The sequence below is a fragment of the Poecilia reticulata genome, unplaced genomic scaffold (assembly GCF_904066995.2).
Source record: "Poecilia reticulata unplaced genomic scaffold, P_reticulata-male-v2 Scaffold_34, whole genome shotgun sequence".
Taxonomy (NCBI): Eukaryota; Metazoa; Chordata; class Actinopteri; order Cyprinodontiformes; family Poeciliidae; genus Poecilia; species Poecilia reticulata.
The window spans coordinates 55,711-68,176 of NW_027675132.1; the positions used below are offsets into that span (position 1 = coordinate 55,711).

Here is a 12,466-nt window from a genome sequence, read left to right on the forward strand (position 1 = left end):
GCCTCTTTTACACAGTTCCTGCTGCATCAGTTTTGCTTTCAACGTCACTGGAGCCAGGAAACCCAAAGGGTCATACACAGAACTATTCACAGATAACATTCCACGCCGGGTCAGGGCTTGCTGTTTCAGCTTTGTCTTAAACTGGAAGGCATCAGTCTCTACACACCACTGCAGACCCAAAGCTCTTTCCATTGGAAGCTTATCAATATCCAGATCCAACATCTTCAAATCTTTAACTCTTTGCTCTTCTGAGATGGCCTGCAGAACAACACGACTGTTACTTATCCATTTTTCCAATGTGAAGCCTCCCTTTTCACACAGATCAACAAGATCTTTCATCAAATGGATAGCTTCCTCTTCAGTGGCTACACTTTTGAGGCAATCGTCAACATAAAAGTTCTGTCTTGCAGTTTCTATGACCTCTGGTGGAAATTCATTCTGGTTGTCTTGGGTAGTTCTTCTTAAAGCATAGACTGCACAGCTTGGGGATGAAACAGCTCCAAATAGATGGACCATCATCCTATAAGGTACTGGTTCCTGTGTAATATCCCCATTTGGCCACCAGAGAAAGCGGAGGAAGTCTCGATCTCCTTTTGGCACCTGCACTTGATGAAACATAGCCTTGATGTCTCCCATTATGGCTATTGGCTCTTCTCTGAATTTCATAAGAACCCCCAGCAGAGTGTTAGTGAGGTTGGGGCCTGGTAGCAACTCACTATTCAAAGACACTCCTTTAAATACTGCAGCACAGTCAAACACCACACGTAGAGCTTTCTTTCTTGGATGGTAAACCCCATGATGGGGAATGTACCAAATTCTTCCATTGTCACAATGCAAAAGGTGCTCAGGTACACGTTCTGCATATTTGCATGAAATGACGTTATTCATATACTCCACATACTCCTGATGAAAGTTCTGATTAAACTTGAATCTTTTCCTGAGACTTTGTAATCTCTGTTTGGCTACTGCCAAGTTATTTGGTAAACAGACATCCGTTCTTTTAAATGGCAGGTTCAAACAATACTTTCCATCCTGTATTGCTGCAGATGTTTCCATAATATTGAGAAACTTTTGGTCGTCTCTGGACATTTCTTGCTTATCAGTTGTTCCTTCACAGAAATCATGGTCATACTGGCGTTTGAGAAGTTCTTCCACCTTACTCACTGAGATTCTGTTCACTGTTACAGATGAAACATCTTGAGCACCGTTGCTATCCAAGGGCCCATTTACCACCCAGCCAAGTACAGTTCTGACAGCATATGGACCATCGTTCTGACTGTTGATGACTTCCCATGGTTCCAATAACTTTGGAGCATTGGTACCAATTAACAGATCAACCTCAGCATTTATGGATGGCATGTGAACCCTGGACAAATATGGCCACTTTATTAGATCCTCAGATGTTATTATGTCGTCTTTGGTCACAGGCATTTGTCTCTGTGTGATAATTTCTGGCAGAGGATAAAATGTATTACTCTCCAAACCAGCCACCTCAAGATTACACAGAGAAAATGCTGGACTTATTTTAGATTGGCCATTGTTCGAAGAAGGACTTGTGTTTGCTTTCCAGTGAGCTTTAGTTGGTGCATCAGCCTTTCAGAGCAAAATGTTCCAGTGCTTCCTGGATCCAAGAAGGCATATGTTTGGATGGCACATTGTCCTTTCATTGCTTTAACCTTTACAGGGAGCACAGATAGGCTTCCACGGTCCTTACCGGCCCCTGTATGGCCACATGTTGCATTCACAATTGATGGGAGCTCTGATATTCCAGACTCAGCAGAAGTTGTCCCTCTTCTTATATGTAGCACAGTTGGATGACTTTCATTACAAATTTCACAAGTTGATCGCGCTTCACAATTCCTGCTGATGTGACCCCACTGCAGACAGCCAAAACACAATCCTTTTCTTCTTAACAGAAATACTTTGTCCTTGTGAAGTTCTTTTAAATTGGTTGCAGTCTTCTAGTAGGTGAGCTTCTGAAGAACAAGCACAACAGTCATCACTTCCTATAGCTTCAGCATGTTGCTGATCAACTTCTCCTGAAGCACTCACAGTTGTTACAGTGCAGGCCACTACATTTCCCTTGGTCTTAATCCAAAATTGTTGCCGTTGTCGACTGATGGATGATGTGCTGAAGCTGTAATCTTGTAATTCTCCAAAAAAGGATCTGACAAAATCTTAACGTCGCTCAATGAATGCAACCATATCACTAAATCCTGCCCGGTACCCAGTTGTCTCCATTATATCATAAGCTTTATTTCTCCAACACTCTCGAAACTTATATGGCAGTTTAGCAAGGATTGCCCTCATATTTACGGGCATATTCAGCTCCTGAACATACTCGAGCTCTTCCATTACATTACAGCAGCCACGCAAAAATAAAGAGTAACTCTGTAATGCCCTAATGTCCTCAGTTCTTATTGTTGGCCAAGACAAAGCCTTGTTAATATATGCAGTTGCAGCTTTGTAAGGGTTTCCAAAATGTTCCTGCAGTAAAGTTCTTGCTACAGTGTAGCCATAATCTGGATTCATATGCTGACAACTGCGCACCAGCTCACGAGGTTGACCTTTAGTAAATTGTTCCAGGTAGTACAGACAGTCCGCATTGGTTGCTTTGGTTTCAACTCCTTGTTCGAAGGCTTTAATAAAGGCTCTATACTGCAGAGGATCTCCATCAAAAATAGGAATGTCCCGTGGTGGGAGAGTCATGCTCTGTTGCTGCTTTACCAAGGCTGCTGTGATTTCAGTTTGTCTGCTCATGATGGTGAGAAGCTCTCCAGGCAATTGTAAACTGTTTGATGGTTGGGTTATATTCTCATGTTTAAAATGCTCTTTTGATTGTACTTGGGTTCCACTGGCCTTCTGTTGACCCCCCACAGGGTGCTGGGTTGTTGCTACGGTTCTCTTCGGTCTCACATCCATAGGTTTATTTTCCTTTGGTGCCATTTTTAATTCATTTCTTTGTGTAGTCTGGTTTACATCGTCCTGTTGAGTTGTTGGATTTTCCATATCAAATTTAGGAAGAAACTCTTTCACAGAGGGGTCCAAACTTTACTTTAAGTCCTTTGCCTTTATTTTCCTTTTATAATATGAGCTCACTGAGTTTGATGTTTGTGATGTACACTCCAGATTTAAATTATACATTTCCATTTGCAAGTCAGATTCAGCCAACTCAGTTTCCAGTGCGAGCATCTCTTTTATTTTCCTCAGTTTCTCCTCCTCCTCTTCTTCTTCAATAGCATGTCTTTCTTTTACAGCTTTCACACAGGCCAAAACCAAGGCCCTTTTAGCTGCTGCCTGTAACTTTACAGATTAAGTTATGCTGGAATTAACACTCTTTTGTGAATGTCCACTGCCAACATTTGACACACTGTCAGTGGGATTTACACCATCGTCATCACCATCCCACCATCATCATTTTTGCTAATTGCAGTTTGAGAGAGCCACTTATTTACACTAGAAATACATTCCTTATTAGGAATAATTTTTGCTTTAAACCATACCTCATGATTTTCTTTTTCATCATGTGGCAAAAACCCCAGAAAAGACTCATGCAAACATTTGGCTTCATCACACAACTTAATCAACATATCAAGAGCACTTAAAACCTTTGTTTTTTCACCATTAGACATTAAATCATAAATTTTATATTACCCATTTTGTTTAATTTTGATTTTTGTTACTTTTGTAATGTTTCAAGTTTTTCAGCCAAGGTCTTTTCTGTTAATTTAACAGTACGGTTTTGAGTTTCCCCACCAGCAGCCATCTGTTCAGTCTCAGTATTTTTGTCCATTTCCATAGTGCCAAAGTCCACTTGATAGACAAACGCGCAAAAGCTATTAAATGAGCCTCAAACGCAAAGAGGCAATGCCCAATATTATAATTTAAACGCCTCAATTACCAATGCATGGTTTTAATGTGTGCACACAATAAAGAGTAATGGCCATGAAAGGTGTAGCGCTACACATACCTCGTTGGGCGCCAGTTGACATTCCATGTTCAAATCCACAACGACCTTCAAAGACCAGCGATCTGATCCTCCTCAATCAGCGCCCATCTGCCACGGCGTCCTTCCGATCCATCACTGCCGCAGTCTGGTCCGATGCGTTACGTCCTTTCAATCACAAATTGTCTGCCACCGCGTCCATCCGATCCATTTGCTGCCGCGGCCGCAGCTTGATGTTTTTCAGTTCTGTAGCGTCCAGCTACCAAGCAACAGCTCCTCACAGTCCAAACGGTCTCAGTCTGCTCCACATAGTTTCCATCACTTTGCTCAAAGACATCCGAGTTAATTAGAGTCCAAAAGGGATAAGTTTTGACAGTGTAGACGCCAGTTCAACCTGCATTGGCTTAAGCGTTGACCCGTTGCTGCTTTATGACGCGCTGAGCGGCTAACATTGTACCTGTTGATCGCGTGTAAAATCAATTCCCGATCTTGTAATGGTCCAAACTCCACACTTGGTACAGACAGATAAACGTTGGTGAAACATATCCATTTATTTGATAGTACATGGCAACAATGATAACAATGACTACGCCATAGCGGTCAAAAACTTTTATGCCCTTCCGGGTTCACCGCATTGCGATGCTGGCTAGCTGCAGTAGCATCAGCAGGATCAGTGGCATGGAGTCTGTCAGCCGCGTTGCGATGCTTGGTAGCCGCTGGAGCGCGACGCTGTCCGTTGGTTGCACTAGGGCATGAGCTAGCACCGTTAGCAGCGTTGCGATGCCTGGTAGCCCCTGGAGCAATCCGTTGTCTGTCGGTAGCGGGGTGTGTGTTACCCCCGCTAGCCGCGTTGCGATGCTGGGTACGCACTGGAGAGCGCCGCTGTCCGTTGTCGGTTCTGGAACAAACGCGCTGTTGAGCAGGCAGGAAGTTGTCTTCTGAGTCATAGACGGTAACCGCGGTGCTGAGAGGAGTGTTTGTTAGCTTGCTAAGAACTCGCCCCCGAAGTCTTGATCTACTTAATGACAGGCGCTTCCTGGGTTGAACTCCCGTCTCATCCTCGGTAACAGCCCGCTTGTCTGGTAAATCTATATATTATAATTATTAGTTATCTTATTTAAGAGCTTGTTAAAAAGTAAAATAGAATACAGATATACTAACTGGAGAGAAATTGGGTTAGGAAGGCATCATCCGGTACCTCTGCGGGTGTATCTGTAGACAAATTATGACATGTGATTGTAACATCCAAACACCCCCTGCTTTAAGAAAGAAAGAAAAGAAAAAAGTTCAGCTACTTACCGTTGCTGAATATATCGTTGAACTGGGAATCAGAAAGCACTGCCATTATTTAGATTTTTTTCTTAGAGTGAAAATAAAATAAAAGAAGACAATTAAAACTCAAATGTATCTTCAGCAGGATCTCGTTGGTAATCTCAGGGAGGGGTTTCAGTGAAATAGATGACAAGCTGAGCATCCATTTTAAACAGGAAAGTTGTTGGGAAACACCCTCCATCTTTTGTCAACCTATTAAATCACATCACATAATGCTTCACCACAGCCTCATGAGCTGTGGATCTGCTAGGAGTGGATTAGCAGTATATCGCTGACTGAATTCAACCAATCAGAGCTAAGGAGCCAGCTAGACTGGAGCAATACAGGCAATTTGCTGGCTGTGTACAATCAGATTGACAAAAGGAGCAGGATACAGGTATATAACCGGGCTGACTACAGCTAGTCGGGAGAAATACAGACAACCTATGGTGACGAGTCTAAGACAATTAAAACCGTTATTTGACAAAAGAAAACAGAATACACAAATATCAGCAGCTGCAGCCAGTCTGAAGCAATACAGACGAGACCACGCTGCTTGCATTGCGAGCTTTATCCCAACAAGGGGAGGCTGCAATTTAATAACATTCTAAAAAAGTCTGTGTAGTGATGCATTGTTCAATAACACTTGCAAAAAATTGTTGATGCCCACAGTTTTTTTCTTATATCTAATCCTATGCAAGTTGCAGTAGGAAAAAAAATACAGAAAAGGCTGAATTCATTACTGTTTTTTGAGTGAGAATCAGCCTAAAATATTTGTGACAAGTCAAAATAATGTACAAAATAATGTACAAGCCTTAAAACTTGCAATATTTAAAAAAAAATTATGTGAAAATTCTATTTAGGAGCTGAGAACCAGCTCACTATTACAAATCACTTTGTAAAAAATAAAGATATAGGAGTATAAGGCTTTTTAGTCATGAGGTGGGGGAAAAAAGGATACATGAGGTTTTTTTCTTTTTAAAAAAAAAGCTTTAACCAACATTCAGTGTCTTGAGTCAATACCTTCTAAAAGCTTATTTTGATGTAACTACATCTGCTTTTTTCTGATATATATTTACCAGCTTTTGCACTAATAATTCATTTCCCCCCTGTTTTTAATATGCAAATAAAAGTGAGCCAGTCAGAGCTAAGGAGCCAGCTAGTCTGGAGAAATACAGACAGCCTATGGTGACGAGTCTAAGACAATTAAAACCGTTATTTGACAAAAGAAACAGAATACACATATATCAGCGGCACAATACAGCCAGACAGAGCTAAAGGAGACAGCAAGTCTGGAGCAATACAGGCATATTGCTGTCTTCACCCACCCAACCCCAAAACCGGAAGTCCCGCCTTCCTGTCAGTTTGACGAAAGGGTGTACCTAACCTTGAAAACGGAAGTCCCACCTCAAAAACCGTAAGTCCCGCCCACCTGTTAGTTTGATTGAGTTGAAGGGTGTACTTATCTTCTCTCCTATGATAACAAAGATGATGTGAAATGCTACCAGCTGCATTTGAGCTCCATGAACTCAGTATTTTACTGACAGATAAGCTGCTTTGTGACCCCTTCTTAAAAAAAATTACAATGATAGCTTCACCTCGGTGCATTGTGTAACATTAGAAATAGAGAAAACAAAGCGTCTCATGACTTTATCTCCCTGGAGAATCCTAAAAAATGTTTTGCATTGCTTCAAGTTCCTAGCTTGGCCAGCAGAGCTGTCTACCATGGCTGCGCAAACTGTACGGATGAGCACATTCATAGATAGTTGGCTCCAAAGTTCAGGGGTTGATGAGCAACTGTGTTTAGGAAAAAAAATAGAAGTTGAAATTTATGTGAAGGAAAAAAACAGCGTGATTATCTATTCTTTGTGAAATCCACTCCACTTTCTAGTTTCCACGTGCTCGTCTCCAGAAGATGAATCTCTGAATGCTTTGCTGACTACCGGTAAAACAAGTGACTCATGTTACTAAGCAGGAAGGTTTCCTTTGAACATCATCAGAGGCTCAAATTGGTTATGCTGCTTTATTGGGAGGTTTGAACTAGAGTAAAAGTGATTTATTGAGTGCAGTGGACACTTGGATAGGTGCGTTTCTTTCCATTTTACCTCAGGAGACTTAATTCTTTAAAAATCAATGCAAGACAATAAAAACATGCTAAGAAAAATAATGACCAAAAATAGTGCCTTTCAGACAGTTTTTATAAAAACATTTTTTAAAAATACATAATTGTGCTGACACAAACTTAGCTTGCACTCACACAATGAAATATATTAAAAGCTTTAAATGTTCCAGAAGTTTTAACAGCGACACAAATGCACTTTTCAACAAAATCTAAAACATTTAATATGATCAGGAGCATGGCTGCTTTCAAGAGGGAAGATGCAGAAAAACCTACAGCAGTCCTCATTTTGTTTGCATCCAAATGGACGCTCCTAAAAGAAAAATGAAACAAAGAATGTCGCAGAAAAAAAGCTGTGTGGAAGGATTCCTAATGTCCTGTGAAGGACAAAAATGTGTCGCCATCATTGTTCAACATTTCATTGATTTTTTTCTACTACGTTAGCAAAAAATGCAAATTTCCGCATTTAGTCTCTGGACAAGTTTTAATAGCACATGGACATTTTTTTCTTAGACCTTTTATTTTCCAGTAAACCAGAAAAAAACAAAATTTTTTACATAACTGTGGGAAGATTTTTGCCACAACTGTTTATTAATAGCAACACCTCAAAATAAAAAGTTACATGTAAATGTTACTTTAAAAAAAATGGAGGCCTCTCAAGACAAAATAAAGAGTATTTTTATAATGTTGAGTGTTTTTATAACACTGGAAAAAGCTTTTTCCAGGGACGCCTGCATGGATCGCCTGATGAGCAGCAAAAAAAGGCAAGAAAATGAGCAAGAACGGGTTAGGACTGTGGGTAAAATGAAGATGATTTACATTCAGAAATTCATGTTAAAAGTGTCCACCCACTTTTAATTGTTATAATAATATATAACTCAGAGACAAAAAAAACGCATTAGAATAAAACAACAGATCCAGAGCATGGAGCTTTTAAGACTATATTAGGCTGATAAAACCTTTAACTTTTGTTGTTTTTTATCCAGTATTCATTTTATCTTTTTCAGAACGTACAAAAAAGTCTCTTGGAGCCATGGTCCAAACCAAACAGGAAATCTGCCATTTTGGATCAAAGCCACCATTTCCTCCGATTTATAGACTTATCATCTGATTGAACTCCTCCTACAGCTTTTGAGATACAGACTTCAAACTCACTCAGCAAACTCTTGAGACATTGAAGGTGAAACATTATCAAAGAGATTTTCGTACATCAAAGCATGTGGGCGTGGCTAAACGTCAAACTTTGGGTTTGTGCTATAAAACATTAAACAGGTCAGAGCTTAATCAGACTTTCCATTATAGACCAGCCTTGATCACATTCACATGGTCAATTAATGACATCACCTTAGCTACGCCCCTCTCCAACAGGAAGTCACCTGTTTTTTCTGCCGGATGTCTTACTTTTAATCTATTACTCAAATGGGTTAAATCCTGTGCCAACTGATAGAAAATGACATGATGATGACTTCTGTGAATGTTAGCTGGTGGCTGAAGCATGTGGGCGTGGCTTATTAGCAAGTAGCAATGCGGGCCATGTCTACGATCGTCTCTAAATCATCCAGGCTTCATGTGATTTCCACCAGACTTTTATAATTGACTTAAGTAAACCTCTAAAGAGCCCAATAGCATTACATTATTACTTGATTCCACTCTCCCCCCAAGTGAATCAAACAGCTGTATGTCCTCGCTGCATCAGCCGATCCGCACCAGATTTTTGTGCATTGTCTGTGAGCAATGCCGAACATGACACGGTGAGTATTTCCAGGCAGGCAGGTTTGGCTGCTCCGACAGAGCGTCGGCGGTGGCTGGGGCGAGGAGGTGCTGGGACCACACGATGGCTATAGGCTGAGAGGCACTTGACTGCGGGGGCCACTTGAGGAACTTTAATTTTAATTCTTCCGCCGAAAGAAGCAGCTTTTTGGGGCTTTATCATATTAAAAAACTCATCAAACTTGGCAGACCCATACATGGAGCCATGATCCAAACCCAACAGGAAGTCGGCCATTTTGGATTGAAGTTGCGATTTGGACCCATTTTGGCGTTTTACAGCCTTCACATTTGAGCGAACTCATCCTAGGGATTTCGATGGATCAGCTTCAACCTTGGTCAGTTGGTTCATAAGCCATGCCTGATTAAAAGTTATCAAAATGGTGAGTTTTTGTGCATGCTGAAGGTGTCATACATGGGGTCAAATTCACCTACTCACCAAAATATGAAACTGCTACATCGACTATACAAAAACTGAGAGAGGCACCAAACTTTCAGTGATGGATCTCCATGTAGTGTCCTACAAGGCGCAATTGTCAAATTTTTACATCACTTAAGCCATGCCCCTGAGAACAGAAAGTTTCATGTTTTACGCTGACAGGTTGCTACATATTTTGGTCTGAATTCCACAATTATGAATTTAGCTGCACCATACTCACTAGGAATGATCATGATCTAACCCAGGAAAGAAATCCAGTGCAATATTTTCTGGGTGTGGCCTATTGTCTCAACAGCCCCTCCTGTAATACTTTAAATGATCAGCCCCAAGCCTTGCTTTATCTCAGAATTATGAAACTTGATACATATGTGTATCTTGTCAGGACATCAAAAATGTATCTTGGAGCCATGGTAAAACCCAACAGGAAGTTGGCCAATTTGGATTGAAGTTGCGATTTTGACCCTATTTTGGCGTTTTAAAGCCTACACATTTGAACAAACTCCTCCTAGGGATTTTGATTAGAATGCTGATGAAAAGAACAATGATGACTGTTTAAAAAGATTAGGCTGAATAGCAAATGTACAGGATTGGAATACAGCAGAATTGTTCACTTTTGCTAACTTGTGTATTAAAAAGTTAATTAGAAGGAATTTACATGAATAAATGCTAAATTGTCATGTTGAAAAGCTAAAACCATCAGTAGTGTACAAAAATATTTATTTGTTCAGCTTACTAATAAGGATAGCTGTTAAGAATATAAAATATAAAAATTTCCGAACACTTATGCAACATTTTTACAGCGACCGAACAATGCCATGTGCTTAAGTTATTTGTATTTACAAATAAATAATTCAGCAGTTGTGACTTTATATGTGTAGACATACCATACTGCATTTTAAAGTTTCCAGTCAATCAGGCTTTCCAAATCAGAATTCAGTCTTTAACATGAGTTGGTGTGTGTTTATTGCTTAGCTGTAGAGTTATATTGGGCAAAAGTTCAAGGATTTATGCTACAAAAACTATCTTTGCACAGCTGTAGAGCATTTTTGGTATTAGTCTCACTGACTTTGCTTTATAGCAAGCTGGAATCTTGACAAACTTCTTTCTATTGGCTGCCAAGAGCTGTGCCAATAAAATCAACTGCACCAAGATAGCACATACAATAAGGATTGTATGTGCTACATACAATCCTTATTGCATGTAAGCACATACAATAAGGATTACATGATAGCACATACATGATAGCACATGTATGTGCTATCATGTATGTGTATGATAGCACATACAATAAGGATTGTATGTGCTATCATACAATCCTTAGTAGCATCATGACCAGATTTGATCCCAGCATTTTTAACTTTCTTTGGCTTGTAGGAGGACATTAAACTTGAAAAACATGTATGAGTAGGGGCAAACATGCAAGTTTCACTGTCAAATGCCTTGGCAGATCCATCCACCCATCAGTTCAGACCTTGGGCTCTACCTCAATGTTCTCATCTTCTCATCATGTGATGAATTGTGTGTCTGCAGCTTATCAGGCTGTTTGGTCTCAGAGGAAGGCTGTGCTTCTCTGGCCTCAGCTCTGACCTTTAACCCCTCCCATCTGAAAGAGTTGGACCTGAGCTACAATCATCCAGGAGACTCAGGAGTGAAGCTGCTGTCGGCTGGACTGAAGGATCCAGACTGGAGACTGGAACCTCTCAGGTATGGAGGAACCTGCTGCAGGAGCAGATAAGGTCTGATAGAGGAGGAAGAGGAGAACGTCTTTAGTCTGATGGGAAAAGTTTAGTTTGAAGATGAATATTAGTTTAATAATTTAATATTTAGATGCCTCATCTGGAGGCAGAGATCATTACCCAGTTTTCTGGAATATTCTCCTAACTAAGAACGGCTCACAAGGAAAATTAAAGAGTGGGATGGATTTAATAGAGTTTAATAGGGACTCTGACTAAACGAATAAAGTGAAGTTCAGTTAGATTTCCATGATGATCTACTGATGACAGAAAGGACTTTAAAACAATATTTGATGGAGCTCCAGACCAATCAGCCCCAAGGAGCAAAGATGAGAAGAAAAGTAACTCCATGTTGGTCAGATGGATGTTTAAAAGTTCTGAGAGAGAAATAAAGATTTTTAACTAAACTCACAACTTTCAGGATTTAATAAAAATATAAAATAAATGAAGTAGTTTTTTCTCCACTACGGGGAGACATCTGGAAAACGATCAAATGAATGAGAGGAATCAGGAGAGAATTGAAATTCCTTGTTTTCCAGAGGAAATGGAGAATTGCAGTGAATGAAGAGGAAAAAGTTGAATTGTGCTCTGTTGACTGTGGTAAAAATTAAAAACAATAATAAGACCTTTTAGAGTTCAGCTCCAAGAAAAGACTCATGTGTTTAGGTTTTTAGTAGTTGTGAAGCTTTTGGGATTGTTCAATAAAGTTTGGGAAAAATTCCCAACATCTTGGAAAAAGGCAGAGACCCTTCATGTTTGAAACCAGGGAAATATCCATCCGACCAATCAGATTCCAGATCCACAGCTCTGACGTCACAATCAGGAAAATAATGGAGTCGTAATAAGAGAAAGAAAACATTTATTTGTAAAGCAGAGGGATGATATCAGCCCATCAGATGGTTTAGAAGAGGGAGAGGAAGCATCATGGACTGCAGAGGTCCTTCACCTGATCCTGGTTGTTGGGACAAGAACTTTGTTCCTGAACTTAAGGGATTTTAAATCAGCTCAGGCACTAATACAGTTTGTATTGCAGCACTGAACTCCTGGACACACTGTTGTAAGACTCTCCAAAAGGTGTCCGATGCTCCGGTATTCTGAGCCTGTAGCTTCCATAAAGCAATTGGCAGTCTTTTTTCTAATGTTAAACATTT

At 40.2% G+C, this 12,466-nt stretch overlaps 1 long non-coding RNA gene across 1 annotated transcript; it reads right to left on the bottom strand.

Moving 5' to 3' along the window:
- Nucleotides 1–4,581: 4,581 nt before the first annotated feature.
- On the bottom strand, nucleotides 4,582–6,155 carry LOC145550335 (uncharacterized). Its single transcript, XR_014086241.1, has 3 exons — nucleotides 5,246–6,155; nucleotides 5,108–5,158; nucleotides 4,582–5,034 (listed from the first exon to the last, which is right to left on the bottom strand). It is a non-coding gene; the product is annotated as an uncharacterized LOC145550335 (long non-coding RNA).
- Nucleotides 6,156–12,466: the final 6,311 nt, after the last annotated feature.